The sequence below is a fragment of the Protopterus annectens genome, chromosome 8.part0 (genome assembly GCF_019279795.1).
Source record: "Protopterus annectens isolate FY-2018-M chromosome 8.part0, PAN1.0, whole genome shotgun sequence".
In the NCBI taxonomy this organism is placed as follows: domain Eukaryota; kingdom Metazoa; phylum Chordata; order Ceratodontiformes; family Protopteridae; genus Protopterus; species Protopterus annectens.
Window position 1 is genome coordinate 1163799516 of NC_056741.1, and position 16553 is coordinate 1163816068.

The 16553-nt window shown below is 41.3% G+C and overlaps 1 protein-coding gene across 1 annotated transcript in view; it reads left to right on the top strand.

Moving 5' to 3' along the window:
* Positions 1-16553, top strand: part of CFAP70 (cilia and flagella associated protein 70) — a 1838232-nt gene that overhangs the window by 1094446 nt on the left and 727233 nt on the right. The gene's annotated exons all lie outside the window — the stretch shown is intronic.

The following is a 16553-nucleotide window of genomic DNA, read 5'->3' on the forward strand; positions in this document are numbered from 1 at the left end:
TTACTTCAAATTTTATAGCACAAACACTGATAGACATTTGCTAAACAAAACAATACAATCTTACAATGAAACAGACTTGACATTAATGATAAACTTCTCTGTCCTTAAAACTCACATTCATTAAAATGGCATTGAAACCCATATTCAAAGAAAATGCATCTGGCCAGAGGCAGATTAAATTTACTTTTGGACTGTTTTCAAACCATAAGCCTTTTGAACACATTTTTAGGACCATAAATACATGCATGTGTTCTTTGATTCACCTTTCTTATTGTAGGGGTGGAGAGGTTGGTATAGGTGTTAAGGTGTTTGCCTCACAAAGACAAGGTACAGGGTTTGATTTTCACTTTTGAGGGGAATTGCTTAGAAATAAAATGGCCTCCAAAGGCAGCTAGTCTAGTACTTACTTATGAATATATTCATTTATATTCCTTCTATAATGCAGCACCACTCATTTGAGTGTGTTTTAAATTTGTAGTTTTGAACATTTTTTTCAGTAAGCAATAAAACATAACATATGAACCAACAGTGACAAAAGTGCCCATTTCAGAACATATCAGCCATAAAAAGGCACCTCATACTTCTGTCATTACAGTACATCAGTATCCGTCAATATGCACAATTTCTGCAGAAGTAAAAGTCTTCTAAGTAATTCCACTTTAAAGAGATCTGCAACTAATGAAAAGGTTGCTACTAGCAAACAACTTTAAATTCCACTGTTTCATCTACAAATTCAGTGCTTGCTGCCCTTGAAGGATAAATGACCTGTGTTATACTAAAACCAAACAAAATGGCAATCTGCTAATATTGCACTAGGGAATGGATGGGAAACTGACAACAGGTTTGTAGTTACAAGGCATCACATACAAAGGAGAACACACTGAGGACTCCAGCCCCTCCCTATTAAAGTACAACTCAGTAGCAGCAATCCAACTACATTTTGTAGGAGTAGAACCCCCAACCTTCTGCATCAAAAACAAGGATGCTACCTGTAGTACTAACACTGCTTCCAAATTCTCTAGCACAAACAGTAATGACTACTTGTTAAACAATACAGTTGTACATTGAAAACAGACATAGCATGAGTAGCAGTAAGCATCTGAAGCTCATAATTCCTTGAAAATGTATTGAAGCTCACAATTCCTTGCAAATGCATTGAAATTCACAGTTCCTTGAAAATGCAATTAAACTCATAGTCTAGTAGATGGTGTAGAGGATTCAGGCTCCTGTTCCCTGTAACTAAAGTATAGGGTTTGAGCCTGGTTAAATTAACTAACCTGTCAGCTCTGAGTAGGACATTATACACACGCACACAAATGTTCAACAGCATAACAAAAAAATCCACTAAGCTACCTGTTTGTTGGGAAAATCCATGCTCATTTCTTAAAAAATCGCACATGCTCCATTCCAGTTTAAATGCGCGTGTGTTGTACTAAAGACATACGTACAGACACTACTAAGGATGAACTCTATGTGTGTCCTTAAAGAAGAAATGTAACACATGCAGAGTGCATTTTTAAAAAATAAATATATGTTTGTGGGAGCTCCACCAGCTAGTGTGTCCCCCAAGCTAGTGGGCCCTAGGTGACTGCCTATGTTGCCTAGTGCAGGATCTGGCTCTGCTGTCCTATACATCTCCACTTTACCTTCTCTGAGGTTTACTACCTTTTGCTGGTAGCCATGCATTCCTTTTTCCTCTAAGGTAGAGTAACCTTCGTTCAGTTTCCTTGCATATTCTTGTTACCCTTTTTTTAGGGTATTGTTGCTTTTGCAAAACCTAGAGTCTGAGGTCATGAGGTGCGAGCAGGGGCAGGGAGAGGAGGACTGAGGCATAGCTGGCCATCCGCCAGCTGGAATGCCGAGTTCGGAATCCGATCCACGGATTTGCAAACAAATTAATTAGTATATTTACTAACTGGGAGTGGAGGAGGTACAGTATCCCAAATAGAGGTTGTACAGGGGGTATTATCCTTCTTTGTAGATATGCAGTTTGAGTTTTTTTGTGTTAATTGCATCTTGACATCTAAACGTCAGTGCTTAGTAATGTGCTTCTGCATGTGTCAAAGAAATGTCATGTTTGCCTTTTTAATTTCTAAAAATCTTTTGGGTTTCTAATACCATGACAGGAATGGACCCCATTTCTAAGTCAAAGTACAGTTAAAGTTCATGAAATTAGTATTGTTTCACTCTTTGATGGCAGCCAAATTGCTCTTCTCAGCACCTGTAGTGTGCCCAGTAATGACACCTCCTGCAATTCATATAGAGTTACATGTATTGGTAGCATATCTAAATATGATTGTAGACCCTTTTTTATAAGACCCGTTGCTCCTACTACTATTGGAACTATCTGGGTATCTTTCTTCCACATTGCTCTCATTTCTGCTTGCAAATCCTGATATTTTATGACTTTGTGTCTCTCTGTACACAAGACACTGTAGTCACTGGGTGTGGGGATTTCAATGACCAATGCTACTTTTAAGTTCTTTTCTTGGACCACTATATCCAGTTCTCTAGCATCTATCTTTTGACTTTTTGGTAATGGATGATCACATGCGATGTAGATTTCATAATTTTCTATGATGCTTTGTGGCTCATGTTTCCAGTGTTTTTCAGCCACTTCAATACCATAATGTTTGTACAATCCGCAGTGCAACAGTTTCACCACATTGTTATGCCTTTTGGGATACAGACCTTCTGCCATTAGTATGTTGCAACCGAGGTGTGCAACTGTTTCCAGTTCTGTTTTACAAAACCTATGTTTGTCTGTTTCTCCCACAAGTTCAATGGACTTTGTAAACCAATGTGTATGTAGCCCACTATCTCGTGCTGCTAATATTAACCTTTCATCTCTTGGTTTGAATTTGCCTCCTTAACCCTTCCTGCGTTGCAACTATATTTATGCATTTTCCACATTTCTTACCTTCTCATCTGGTCCTTAACCTTATATTCTTTCTTTTGCTTTTTGTCACATTCAGTTGCTGCCCAGTTTTTATCCTCTTTTGGTTTGATTTCCATTCCTACTTGACACAGATATGCTTCTGCTAGTCTAAGCAGGGAAGTCATCTTAGATTTATTTTCACTACATTTTGGTCTTGTGAGGTCAGCAGGTATGTGTGGAGTCTCACATTTGCAGATCTGTACATATAATCAGTTTCAAGGAGGCCCATCCCTCCTTTGGGATGGGGAATATTTAATCTTGGTATGCACTGATTTTTATAAATCATTTGATGAGCATGAAGCATCCTTCTTGTTTTCCTTTCTAATCTATCCAACACATTTTGGGGCCAGTCAGTCCCTCCAAAACCGTAAGAGCAAACTGGTTTAGAGCTTGGATTTTGTTCCTAGATGTCAATGCTGTTTTCAGGATTAATTTAAGCTTTCTAAAGTACTCCTTACTAAGTTTTATTCACATTTGTTCATGTTTTGTTGTTGATCCTTTATCAGTTCCCAAATAGTTGTACACTTTTCTTGCTCAAGTTCTTTTATATCATATTCTTGTACAAAGTGATGTTTTCTTGGTGCTGCAGTTTTCCTGCTTTAATGGTTGCTTTTGCACATTTATCAAGAGCAAATGACTTTGTTATATCATCTGAAAAAGTTTTGACAACTTAAGTTGTACTTTCAGTTCCTCATCTGATGAACTATACAGTTTCAAATCATTGACAAAGAGAAGATGAGAAGTCGTTACACTTTTTTTGTTTTCCATTTCCTGTGGGCATTCTATAGAGATTTGTATTGCATCTTCCTGTGGCGCATTTTTTTCAATTTCATCCTGTGCCACCCTTTGCTCTGTCATATGAGAACTCACTGGCCTGTCACTGCTCAATATTAACTGTGTCAGAGTTTCCACAGTTTCCTCTTCCTTCCCTTGCCATCCAGCATCAAGTGAACGTTTATACTCGTTTCCTGTGGAAGGCTCCAAAATATCTTCATATGGCACCTAACTAATTGCTTCCTGTTCCACTGGTTCCCCCTTAATTTGGAGTTCCATTGCTCTATCTTTTTGTGGTGCTTTCTGAATCAGATTTTCTACACTGAATCCTTCACTTTGGGGGCACTCTATAACCTCAGTTTCTATTTATTTAACTCCTCCATTACTGATCACCTTTTCTACTTTTCCTCTTTGTCTTCTTATTTTTGGTATTGTAAAGTTTTCCATGTCGGGATCCTTTGCTTGTATTTCTTTTCAAATATCTTTCATGCTTCTCTTTTTGTATTTTTATTAGTTTTGCTTTCTCCATTGCACAGATTACACCATATTAACTCTCTTTTTCTTTCCCATGTCCATAGTTCTTCTTCAGACATCTCCTGATCTTCCTATTTCTCCTTACTCTGGGGACTTGTTCTATCAAGCTGTGATTTGCATAAATACTGTACATATCAAATCTCTCTTTCTTTTCCATGTCCATATTTCTTTTTTATACTTTTCAAAAATATCTAGGTTTTGTTGTTTATATTTTTGCAATTCCTCAGATGCTTCTTTTTCCAAACAGATCAAAGTTTCTTGGTCTATATACTGTTATTCAAAAATCTGTTGTATTAATGACCACACATTTTTATTTGAAGCTTCTGGCAGTTTTTCTTGAGGGAGTATTTTTTCTTTCCTCTAATTTCTCTCGTAATCTTTTTGTATGTCTTCTGTCTGGAAATTCTGGGCTTTTTGCATAATAGTAACAATACATATTTTCTTTATTATCCTCAATAGTCCACTCTATCATCTTTATGGCTCTTCTTTGGCCTATCAGTTTTTGTGATTTTTGTGGATTGCTACTTCCTTCTACAACAGGGGGGCCATCCTCCCCCTGGGCCTGGCCTGCCCCCATTGTAGGAATGTTTCCATATTTTGAGGATTCTAGACTGTCATTTTTTCCAGTCCTGGCACCAGTGCGCCTACCAGGATTGGGCACTTTTTTTATACTGGGTCTTGTGCACCCAGCTATCTTTTTTCATTTTTGACCTACTTCTGTCCATGATATATGCATATGAATACAATCTATATATCCATGTCACCTTGGTGAGATTTTGTAGAAAAACAAGATCCACCTCATGAAGGTACTCACCAAGACATGAGGATGAATTCAGTTTCAGCACTACCACTTTCCTTTGCTTGCTGACTTTTCATCTCTCCATTCAGACCCAAAATACCTTTGTATATGAGTGTGCATGTGTGATCTAAGTTCAAGCTGAAATTTCCAAGCAATGTTACTTTAGTACTTTTTTTTCCTTTTTAAGCAGGGAGGGGTTGTGTTCTAATGCCACACCAGACCGTAAAGTGGAAGGTCGATGCTGAGTGGAGTATATTTCTTTGGGTACTTTGTTATGAATATAGTCTTGACTGGCAGAACTACCACACACATACACACACGCATGAGCACACACATATAATGAATCCCACCCACTCTTTCCTCTTTCAGTTACTTTCTCTTTCTACGACAACTCCCCGGAATCATGTTTGCTGTATTTGCATAGTCAATAGATGCTGAGTGATCTAAAATGCTATGCAGTCACTGCATTAGTACTAAGAGATAAAGCCACCCATGGACCCACAGAACAAATAGCAACATTAGTCACCTTTTTCTTCCATTGCCAGTCCCTTTTTCTTCCATTGCCAGTCACAGCATCTTTATTACAAAGGGCTGGAAAATGAGCTATTCCTTGAAATAGTCTCAACAAATTTGTAGCTCCGAGGCTGATATCCAGCATTTTTAGAGGACCTATGTCATAGTGAGTAGCACAGGTCTATCTGAGCTGCCACTAGTTGTTTTATAGTCGCAGTCCTAGGCTAATGTTCCCATAACCACTACAAGACATGTTTTTACAGAAGCGTTTAGATGGGTTTACAGTGCTGGAGAGAAGAATGCCCTTGTGCTACCAGTGTGTTACATTGTTTTCTTTTCAGAATTATCTGTGCAGTAAATCCTTACAAAGGGACTTACTCAGAAAAGAGCCATGGTTCCCAAACAGTGGGTTGTGATCCAGTGGCAAAGTGTACAGTCATGGCAGGTAGGTCACTGTAAGTCAAGAAACATTTAATTCTGCTTTCCATTCGTCCACACTTAGTACTGTTTTATACAATATTTTAGGAATGTACTGTTTATATGGGTCAAACAGCAGTAAAGTTAACCAGTGCAAGAATGAGGCATGTGAGTTATATAGTGCATGCTAAGTAAAATGTTTTGAATGAAACTAATGGCTGTGTAATAAGATTTTATAGAAATAGTGTTGCTTTCAACAATTAAGATTTTAACCTTCACTTACCTTAATACCATTACAAAGAAAGGTTACACAGGTTCATAGGTAGATACTAGGCCATCGGCCCTAGGGCCTATACAAGCCTAGCCAAAAAGGTACCCTGGCTTTTGCCACCCAAGAAAATTATATTCCTGTGTCCCTGTCGAGCAGAGCCACAGAGGTGATCCCCAGGGTGAATTTTCTATTTCCCATCCAATCATCAAGATTTTTCTTGAAGAGTGCTAATGAGGTGCTTTGTTTGATATAGATAGGTAGTTTGTTCCATGGTATGGGAAGTCTCTGGGACAGGAATCTATCCCTGCAGCATGTTCTGTGTATTGTGGTGACAAGGTTTAGGTGCCTAGAGCGTGTAGCTTGAAGGGATTGGGATTTCTTTAAGTGGAGCATGTCCAACAGCTCTGGGTTTGACATAGCTTTGTATGTTAGGCAGAGATCGCCTCTGAGTAGGCGATATGCAACGGAGTAAAGCTGGAGTTTTTTGAGACGGTCTGCATAGGGCATCTGTTTGAGGCCAGTAATCCTCTTTGTGAGGTATTTCTGCAGCCTTTCCAGTTGTAGATGTCTTGTGAGGTACATACCAAAAGGGGTGTTGTACTCTATAATGGGTCTAATGAGTAACGAGTAGACGGGAACAATGACCTCTTTTTTCCTGGATGAGAAACCTTTTGTGATGAGGTGTGCCATGTAGAAGGATTTCCTGACTACTGTGGTGATGTAATTATCAAAGGAGAGACTACTGTCCACCTGTGTCCCAAGGTCTCTTATCACACTTTCTGTGTTAAGTAGACTACCACCTATGTGGTAGCTCATGGGTACAGAGTTTTTACCAAAGGGGATGACAATGCACTTTTTGGCACTGAGCTTGAGGCCATGGCTTTGACACCAGGCATTTGTCTCAGTGAGGCCCTTTTGTAGGATGTCCACATTGTTAGGAGTTTCAATTATGGCTCCTAGTTTGTAGTCATCTGCAAACTTCACTGAAGTTTTTTTTTCATATATCTGTAGTTTGATAACATACTGTTAACAGATACTCTTCAAAAATAAACTAAACATTTACAGTAGAAATAAAATGTAAATAAGATTCAACAGGACTTCCAAGATGGCTGCACACTGATCAGCAGGTTAATATCATCCCTCCTAGTGTGAAAACAGAAAATGTGAAAAATAAGTGCCATTGAAAATGTTTCTTTGGTAAAATTCAGTTACTGGCTAGTAAGTACACTGTCTGAATGCTAGCAAAGAAGAAATTTGGAAAACCTGAAAGAAAATCAACCAGAAAAGGTGAAGAGAAAACACTGACTGGGAAGGATTCTGCAGTCCTTTATGAAAAAGCAGTTTAAGCTTCAGCTATGGTTCAAGAAATGGCTTCAATAATTTAGAGGAAAAAATAAATCAGATGTACTCAGAAGTTATTAAAATAAATGAAACATTGAAGGAATACGTCAATTCAGACAACAAAAGGCTGGAGGAAATAGAAGCTTTAACTAGCCATTCAGATGAACCTATAACACTGAAAAAAATCAGAGGTTTACATGGAGAAAAAGATGCCTGAATATGAGGCTTCTCAATAAGAACTGTTTAAAAAATAGAATTAAAAGACAGAGCACACAGAGAAAACCTGAGATTTTCTGCTGTATCAGGGAAACTGGAAAGAACAGACTGTATTAATAGAAATAAGCAACTGGGCTGGTGTTGCACAGCAGAATTTGTTAATTGAAAGGCCACGTCAAGTTTATGCTGCAAACCTGGAAATGAGAAAGCGGAAAAGGCCTATACTAGTAAAAATGCAGTCATACCAGCAGAAAGAGCTGATCCTTACAAAATTGTAGCAGAATGGCAAAGTACTGAAATATGGAGACAGCAGAGTATTTATAGAAAATGATTATTCACTGTACACCAGGCAGAAGAGAAATAAATTTAACCCAGCAATCATGGAATGTCAAGAGATATGTGTGAGATTCAAGCTGCTGTATCCAGTTGTCTTCAAAGTGTTTTTTTTTTAACTGGAGGATCAATGTCATTTTATGACACATATCCTGTTAAAGAGGAAATAAAAATATTTATATAACAAAAAGTGAGCCAGCAAGCAGAAAGGGGCTCTGCTTTTCATTTTTCTGGCAATAAGATTCATAGAGAGACTTTACCAGTAAAACCTTTTCCAGTGTTCCAAAGGAAAATGCTTGAGACAGAAAAAAGCACAGGAGTTGACTAGAAGAATCAGCATTACCTTGAACTTGAACCAGAGACTGGTGTTAGGAGAGAGAAATGAAAAGGAAGAATACTAGCAACTCTGAAATTAGTACATTATAAAGCAACTTATCACATTTGTGAAATATGGTTTTGCAAAAAAAAAAGTGGCTGAAAAACACGCGACTTTTGTTGACTTTGTTAAACTTGTAGGTGGGATGTAAAGTATATACCCTGCTTTATATCATTAATGTTTAGAAGGACACTAAAAGGGAAAAACTGTAAGAAAAACAATTATTGTTCTTATTAGTACTTGTGTAAAACATTTCATGATATAAACTGCATGTTATTTTCAGTAAAACTGTTTTGTGTAGTAAGGGGGATTTTAAAAGTGGGGGAGTCTTTTCATTGACTGTTATGTGTTAAAGATATTAAAGTAAACAAGTACTTTTTCAGTTGTAAGAAATACACATTTTACATTATAACAAGATAAAAAAGGCTGGACAAAAGCAAGTTTAATGTTCATATGCTGTGATCTTGGGCTGTTGAAGTGGGAGTAGGATGTACAAGTGCACTAATTATATTAAATGTAGAGATAGGATATTTTCTGTTATTATTTTGCAATAGTGAATCTCTAGATCAGTACCTTTGGCTTAAACTATAAACAGAAGATTGTTGTAAGCACATAGGCTTTAAAAATAAGGCAACATGATGGAAGCCATGAAAATCCTAAGCTTCATACATCTGTAAATATATTAGCTTGTTTCTTTTACACTGGCAAATGCTCAGGGTAGAGTCTGCAGCTGAGGACAGCTGTGCAATCTTTCCTGAGTGAAATTTAGAAGGACTCATTGCTGAGTACATTTCCATGGCGACAAGCTGTCTGTAGATGCAAGCAGTTAATCTTGAGAAATCTGAGTATTCTTTACTGAAGGAAATGCAAGATTTAAAGGTACAATGGCATGCAGTTCAATTAAAAAATGAAGTCTGAAATTATGGAAGTGAGTAAAAGGTAACAACTTCCCTAGTAGATTTAATACCTTAATGCTGTTCATAAAACAGTATAAAATATATTTTTATTTAAAGATAGCCAGGGCACTTTTTCTTATGGATAAAGGTTAATGTTTTCTGACTGCATACAAGCTATTTTTCATATCTGGGAGGGGAAGAGAGATAAGAAAAGTGGGAGCACAGGCTGTACCATGTGTTTAGCATGGGTAACCTTGAATCTGATGTTGTTAATCTTCTTTTCATTCATCACTGAAGGGTTTGGTTCCGAATCGGTCTTTTTACCAAGCTCGCGCCAGCCAAAAAGACTCTTGAGCTAAGTCTCTACCTAGAATGCTCTTCTCCCTGTTACCTCAGATCTCGTTTGCCATGTAGCCGTAAAGCCACATTTCAGCCGAGCTCTCAGCTAAGTGAAACTTTTTTGATATTTGTGTGAAAAAGTTTGGATATCTATTTCTGTCTGACCTTGCTTTTTTCCTCTCCACCCATAGTTATCATTGGTACACTTTCAAGTACCATTACTGGTACAGCCTTTCCTCCCTTACCCTTGTGCTATTTCTTCAATACCATAGTTGGTATTGTTTAACCTATTAGCTGACTTTTATTCAGGTGTTTCCCTTCTTTTCTCTATCATATCAGTGTATTGTTATATTTGTGACTTTTTTGAACGGAGTTGACTTTGATTATAGTTGGATTATACAGTTGGCCTGTGGTGTTTTTTCTCTATCAAGATGTTGGATAAGAAGGGTACTTCAGGTTTTAAGCATTGTACTTCATGTAAGGGCAAGTTACATAATAGTGATTCCCATGGTGACTGTGTATACTGTTTGGGTGTGTCTCACCTTTTGGTACAGCCTCCATGTGACATTTGTCAGAGTTTCATTCAATGCACTCTTAATGAGCACAAAAATAAACTCATTCTGAAAGGGTTACTCAAGTCTCCCTTCTCAGAGGCCATTTCTGCTATGGAGGTCTCAACCCCTCCTTCTAAGGACAAAAAAGAGATCCCACTCTGTTCCTTCTTCACCATCGGGTGATCAGAGCAAGCCTGGAAAATCAAAGGTCCCAAGGTTATCTTTGGAGCATAAATCTGCCTCTTCGGATGCATCTTCTTCCACTGCAACCATCTCAAAACCTTCTATACTGGTGCCCATTTTGGCACTGGTCCTGCCTCCGGCACCAATCATAGACCTTACTACCCTTATTTTAACTTTGGCAACTGTGGCCACTTAAGCTCAGGGAAAACCTTCAACTACACCATTAGTTTCCATTTTGGAACCGACCGTTTCAGCTCCGAGTGCCACTTCGGCACTAAGCATTGTACCGACCTCACTAGATTTGACCCCTTTACTTCCAGTCTCAAAACTAGAGACTTCGGTGCTGGCAGACCTTGCACCACAGACCCAATACTCCCCCTCCATAGATCCATTTGTGGGCCAAGCATATAACCCCTTCATTGAATGTCCTGACTCCCCGTCAGGAGTATCCACTAGATCCACCAGGAGCCTTTCTGAACATGACTTAGTGCTTCTTGTATACCACCATTTGTTAGCCAGGGAGATTCCCTCACTTTCTAAGACTCATCCACCTGCAGGACTTGGGTTGCCTTAACCACAGACTCCATCTTACACTCCTCCTTCGACCATCTCAGTTTTGAAGCCTTCTGCTCCGACATCCTTCCTGGACCCCACCACCTTGGCACCAATGGTGCATCTCACTCCAGCACCGAGTTTGGACCTTTGGTCTTCGGTTCCTGCTGAACTGGTCCTTCCTCAATCTGGGGATTGGGGACAGGTGCATCGGCCCAGGGTATGGAGCCACCACTCTCCTCGGTTCCATCCTTGGTGCTGATAGCTGCTTCCATGCCAATCCTGCTTGAGGCTCCATCCAAGGGGGCGAGTTCATCAGAGTGGGGTGTGACTCCGGTCCCGAGATTGTCTTTCTGAGTTCTGGGCTCCCATCCCACTTCAGGCGGGCCTGCCTTCCACGTGATGGAGAGGGCTCTTGCTTCTGGCAGCACTATTTGATGTCACAACCCCAGTTTTCATCCCCTGAACTACAGCTGTCACAAACCACCCCCCAGGGACACTGGGCAGAGAAGCCGCAGGACACCCCTGTCCAGTGTACCTGCTATTCTGAGTCCTCCTCAGAGACCCCCACTGATGGAGCCCCTTTAAAAGAAGATGTGCAAGAGAAAGCACATGGACTCACCTGAGGAGTCCTTAATGGAAGACATGGATTACAATGATGGTGAAGGGTCCCCACAGTCACTTCCTGATGATGTCTCCTTCGGAAACATCCTGGAAATGTTAAAGCAGAGATGTGACTGGAAGCCCTCCAACCCTTCATCTGAGGAGTCCATGTTCCTGCAGGTTTTTTCTCCTGGTCTTCTACCTCTTGGGGTGACCCCATCTGCCAACAAGCTTGTCCAGCTCGTCGTGCAGCACACTTGGAAGAATCCTGATTCCATTGAGGTGATCCCTTGGAGGCCAGACAAAATTCTTTCCCCTCCCAAGGAGAACCCGCATTGGTCCAAAGGGTTACCAGTTGATGCTATGGTGGTCGTGCCAGCCACAAAAAAGGACTTGGTTGAGGAAAGTCCCCCTGTTCACCCACCCAACAGGGAGTCCCTGCTGGCGGACAGACTTGGGAAGCGTGTTTTTGCATCAGGGACCTTTGCCATATGGTCCCTGAATTATTTGACACATTTTACGAGGCTCCAGAGGGACTTGATCTCCGAACTCTCTGGGATGCTTGCAGGACAGTTGTCTGATGAGGTTAGGGACAAAGTGGCCTCACAGCTTGCAACCCTGAAATTAGTATCCAACTCATCCATAAGGTTGATGTCACGTGCGACCAAAAGGGTGGCTAGAGCAGCGGGTTCGGGCATTGTTATGAGGCGTTATGCCTGGATGTGCATTTGTGACCTTGCAGACCCCTTCAAGTCTTCCTTTCTGAATGCTCCCATCAAAGCTTCATCCCTTTTTGCCTCCAAAGTGAAGGACATGCTAGCCAGGTGTGAGCAAGATGGAAAGACCCTCTCTGCCGTAGGCCTACAGTTTTCCAACCCTCAGCATACTTTCTCCAGGAATCAGAGGAGTGGAAAGATGTGGCATAAGAAATCTCAGGGTCCATTCCATACCGCACATGATGATGATACTCCCAGAGGCAGAGGGGGTAACAATTCCAGAAGATGCCCCTATAGAGGCAGAGGGGGTCCTCATAATCAGAGCTCCAGGGATTCCTTCTCTGGGCAGCCTTATTAGCGCTCCTGAGGAGCATCCTAATTGCTTACCTCTGGAAGCAGTCGGGGGTCATTTCTCTCTGCACCAAGCTGCATGGCAATCCATCACCACCGATCATTGGGTGCAGAGCATTACCACCAGAGGTTCCACCATTCCCCTTTCTTGTCAGCAAAATTGTCCAAGAAAACTTCCTGACATTCCACCCTGTCAAAGGGAAGAAGCAGCTTCAGAGATTATAAAGCTGTCTCAAAAAAGTCATCCAACCAGTCCCACCAGACCAGCGTGGATCCGAATTTTACTCGAGATTCTTTTTGGTGCCAAAAAAAGACAGGGGACAGGAGACCCATTTTGGATCTCAGCAGCTTAAACAAGTCTGTCACCCAAACCAAATTCCAGATGGTCATGGTTCAGTCCATTCTCCTCTTTTTAAGAGAAGGTGATTGGATGTGCTCTATAGATCTCCGGGATGTGTATTACCACATCAAGATGGACAAGTGCTCCAGAAGTCTGCTTCACTTCTGGCTAGGAGCCAGTCATTATCATTTCCATGCCCTGCCATTTGGTCTCTCTACAGCCCCCAGAGGGTTCACGAAATGCATGGCAGTAGTAACAGCTCACTTGAGACTAAAAGGATTCCGGGTGTTTCCATATCTGGACGACTGGCTCCTTACCGCCCCCACCGAGCATCATCTGGTAACAGCACTGCATTATACTCTCTCTCTGGCAAAATTGTTTGTGATAACGATACATTGGGAGAAATCAAATCTTATCCCTACACAACAGAGTTCATTGGAGCAGCGTTCAATACTCAGTCCTGTCTGGTATCACTCCCAACTCACAGACTCCATCGATTGAGGCTTCAACTCCAGGTGATACTCTCTCAAACAACAGTCTCTGCAAGGGAAGTTCTTCAAGCCCTAGGTTCTATGGCAGCGTCAATCCCAGTAGTGCCTGTAGCAAAGCTACACATGCAGATTCTGCAATGGCTCCTTCTGTGTAAGTGGTTCCCAAACTATCACCCTGTCGGTTACCAGATTTGAATAACCAACTCCTGCAAACAGGACATGTTTTGGTAGATGAGGCCAAACGTAGAACTTTGGAGTCGTCCATTTCAAACTCCTCAGCCCACAGTCATTTTGACCACGGATGCTTCCCTGAATGGGGGGGGGCATTTCCATAAAAAGACTGTCCAAGGCACATGGTCCACCTCAGAGGCCCACGTGCATATCAGTGTTCTGGAACTGAGAGCTGTGCTGTTAGCATTGCAGGCCTTCCATTCGGCTCTCCCTTCCCGGACAATTGCAATTCAATCAGACAATATGTCAGTGGTCTGGTATATCAACAAGCAAGGAGGAACCAAGTCCTATCCTCTATGTCGAGAAGCCATGAGAATTTGGCAGTGGGCGATAGCTTCAAACTGCTTTCTGATAGCAATGCATATCCTGGGGAGCTTCAACGTTATTGCGGACAAACTGAGCAGATGCATCCTCATGCCTCATGAGTGGTTCCTCAACCTTACGGTGGCATCAGCAATCTTCAGCCACTGGGGCCAGCTCTGCTGCAATCTTTTCGCCTGCCCATCAAACACCAAGTGCATCAGCTATTTCACCCTACTTCCCCTGGAGGGGTAGTCACCGAATGATGCTCTGATCCACAATTGGCCCATGGGACTTCTTTATGCTTATCCTCCCATCCCTTTGAGCCCACAATTTATAAAGAAAGCTCTGTGGGTTGACATACAAGGTGATCCTCATAGCCCCATTCTAGCCTTGACAAGTTTGGTTTCCTTCCTTTGGTCTCACCTAGTATACCCGCCGTGGATTCTTGACCCTCTACCAGATATGATTACTCACCCCCAAGGGTTTAGTCACCCAAATCTGTCCAGTCTCAACCTGACAGCTTGGTTTCTCCATTTCCACTAGTAGCCAGGCAAGCTAATCTCTCCTCACCTGTTCGAGACATCATTCTGGCCTCTCGTAAACCATCCACCAGAAGACTATATCAGGATAAATAGAAAACGTTCTCCATCTGGTCCAAGGATAACATGCTAGACCTGTATTTGGCTCCAGTTACTGCAGTGCTTCAACAGTTGACTACGTTTTTTGATAATGGAACCTCTGCCTCTACTGTACGAATACATCTAGCGGCAATTTCTACAATGGAATAGATGGCACCCCTCTTATCTCTTTACACATTTGCAAGGTTTTCCTCAGGGGGACCTCTCATATCAGGCCTCCTGTCAGACAACCCAAGGAACCATGGAACCTCATTTTAGTCCTTCAGTCTTTGACCCAGAAACCTTTTGAACCTGCTGTGAAGTGTGACCTAAAGTTTTTGTCTTGGAAATCCTTGTTCTTGGTAGCCATCATGTCTGCCAGAAGACTCTCGAAGCTGCAGACATTGTGTATCAAGGCCCTATCTGGTCTTTCATAAAGACAGAGTATCATTTCAGGCAAATCCATCCTTTCTCCCCAAAGTTGTTTCTGAATTCTCCATAAACCAGACCATTCTACCAGTGTTCTTTCCGAATTTTGCCAGTAGAGGAGAGTACTGCCTTCACTCCTTAGACATGCATAGACAATTGAGATTTTACCTAGACAGGACCACTTTTATCCGTAAATCTGAACAGCTTTTCATCTCTTTTTCTGGGCCCAGAATGGGAGAGGCTGTTTCCAAGGTTACATTATCAAAATGGCTAAGGGACTGCATACATTTCATCTATTCACTCAGTAATGAACCTATGCCAAAAGTTAAAGCTCACTCCACTAGATCTATGGCAACATCTGTAGCTTTCCATTCAGGGCTTCCATGGATGACATCTGTACAGCAGCTACGTGGGCTAAGCCTAATACCTTTATCAGTTATTACAAATTGGACTTGGTCTACAAAGGGAGAGCTGCCTTCAGCTCAATGGTACCCAGGAATGTTCTTCCATAAGGGCCACCCATGGACCTCAAGGTAGCTTGGGATTCTGTCCCATCAGTGATGAATGGAAAGAAGATTAACAACATCAGATAAAGAAGTTATGTCTTACCATAACATTCCACCTGTGTTGTTTATCTTCTTTCATTCATCACTTCCCTCCCTCCTTCCCCCTCCAAAGGCTCCTGGGGGATGCTTTGGGTCTAAGTGGTGCCCTAGGGTATTTGCACAGAAGTGGCCTCAACTTTACTTCCTTTTCTCTAGCAAGCTCGATCTGAGGTAACAGGGAGAAGGGCATTCTGGGTAGAGACTTAGCTTTGGAGTTTTTTTGGCTGGCACGAGCTTGGTAAAAAGGCCAAATTGGTTCCGAAGGCTCGGAACCAAATCCAAAAGTGATGAATGAAAGAAGAACAACACAGATGGAACATTATGGTAAGACATAACTTCTTTTTTTAGGTTAGATAATGACTGTAGGTGCTTTTGATAGTTTAAACTTAATGTTTTGAAGATGCACATAGTTTTTTTTTTTGTTCCAAGTTAATAGCAGATGGGGGTGTTTTGTATTTAGTTTTTCTTTGTTTGAGGGTTTTCATTAAAACAAAAAGTCTTGAAAATGGGACATATGTGCAAACGGAGATGGCAAGAAACAACTGTACAAAAGATCAGCCTGCCAAACAAGGGTCTATGTTCACTTACCAAAATGAAAAAAAATGCGAACAGCTAAACCGTGAATGGAAAACAGTGAATACGGACATTACGGAACTATGACTTCTATGAAAATAAACACATCGAATGGCCATGTTTGCCCAACAACCAGGAAGTAATGCGACTCATAAGATAAGTAAAGTGAAGCCTTGTAAATTTGCCGTATTCCCCACTGTAGTGCAATCTTGGAGTTGGCATATAAAGTTGGGGGAGTGGGGGGGAGAAGCCCCCCCC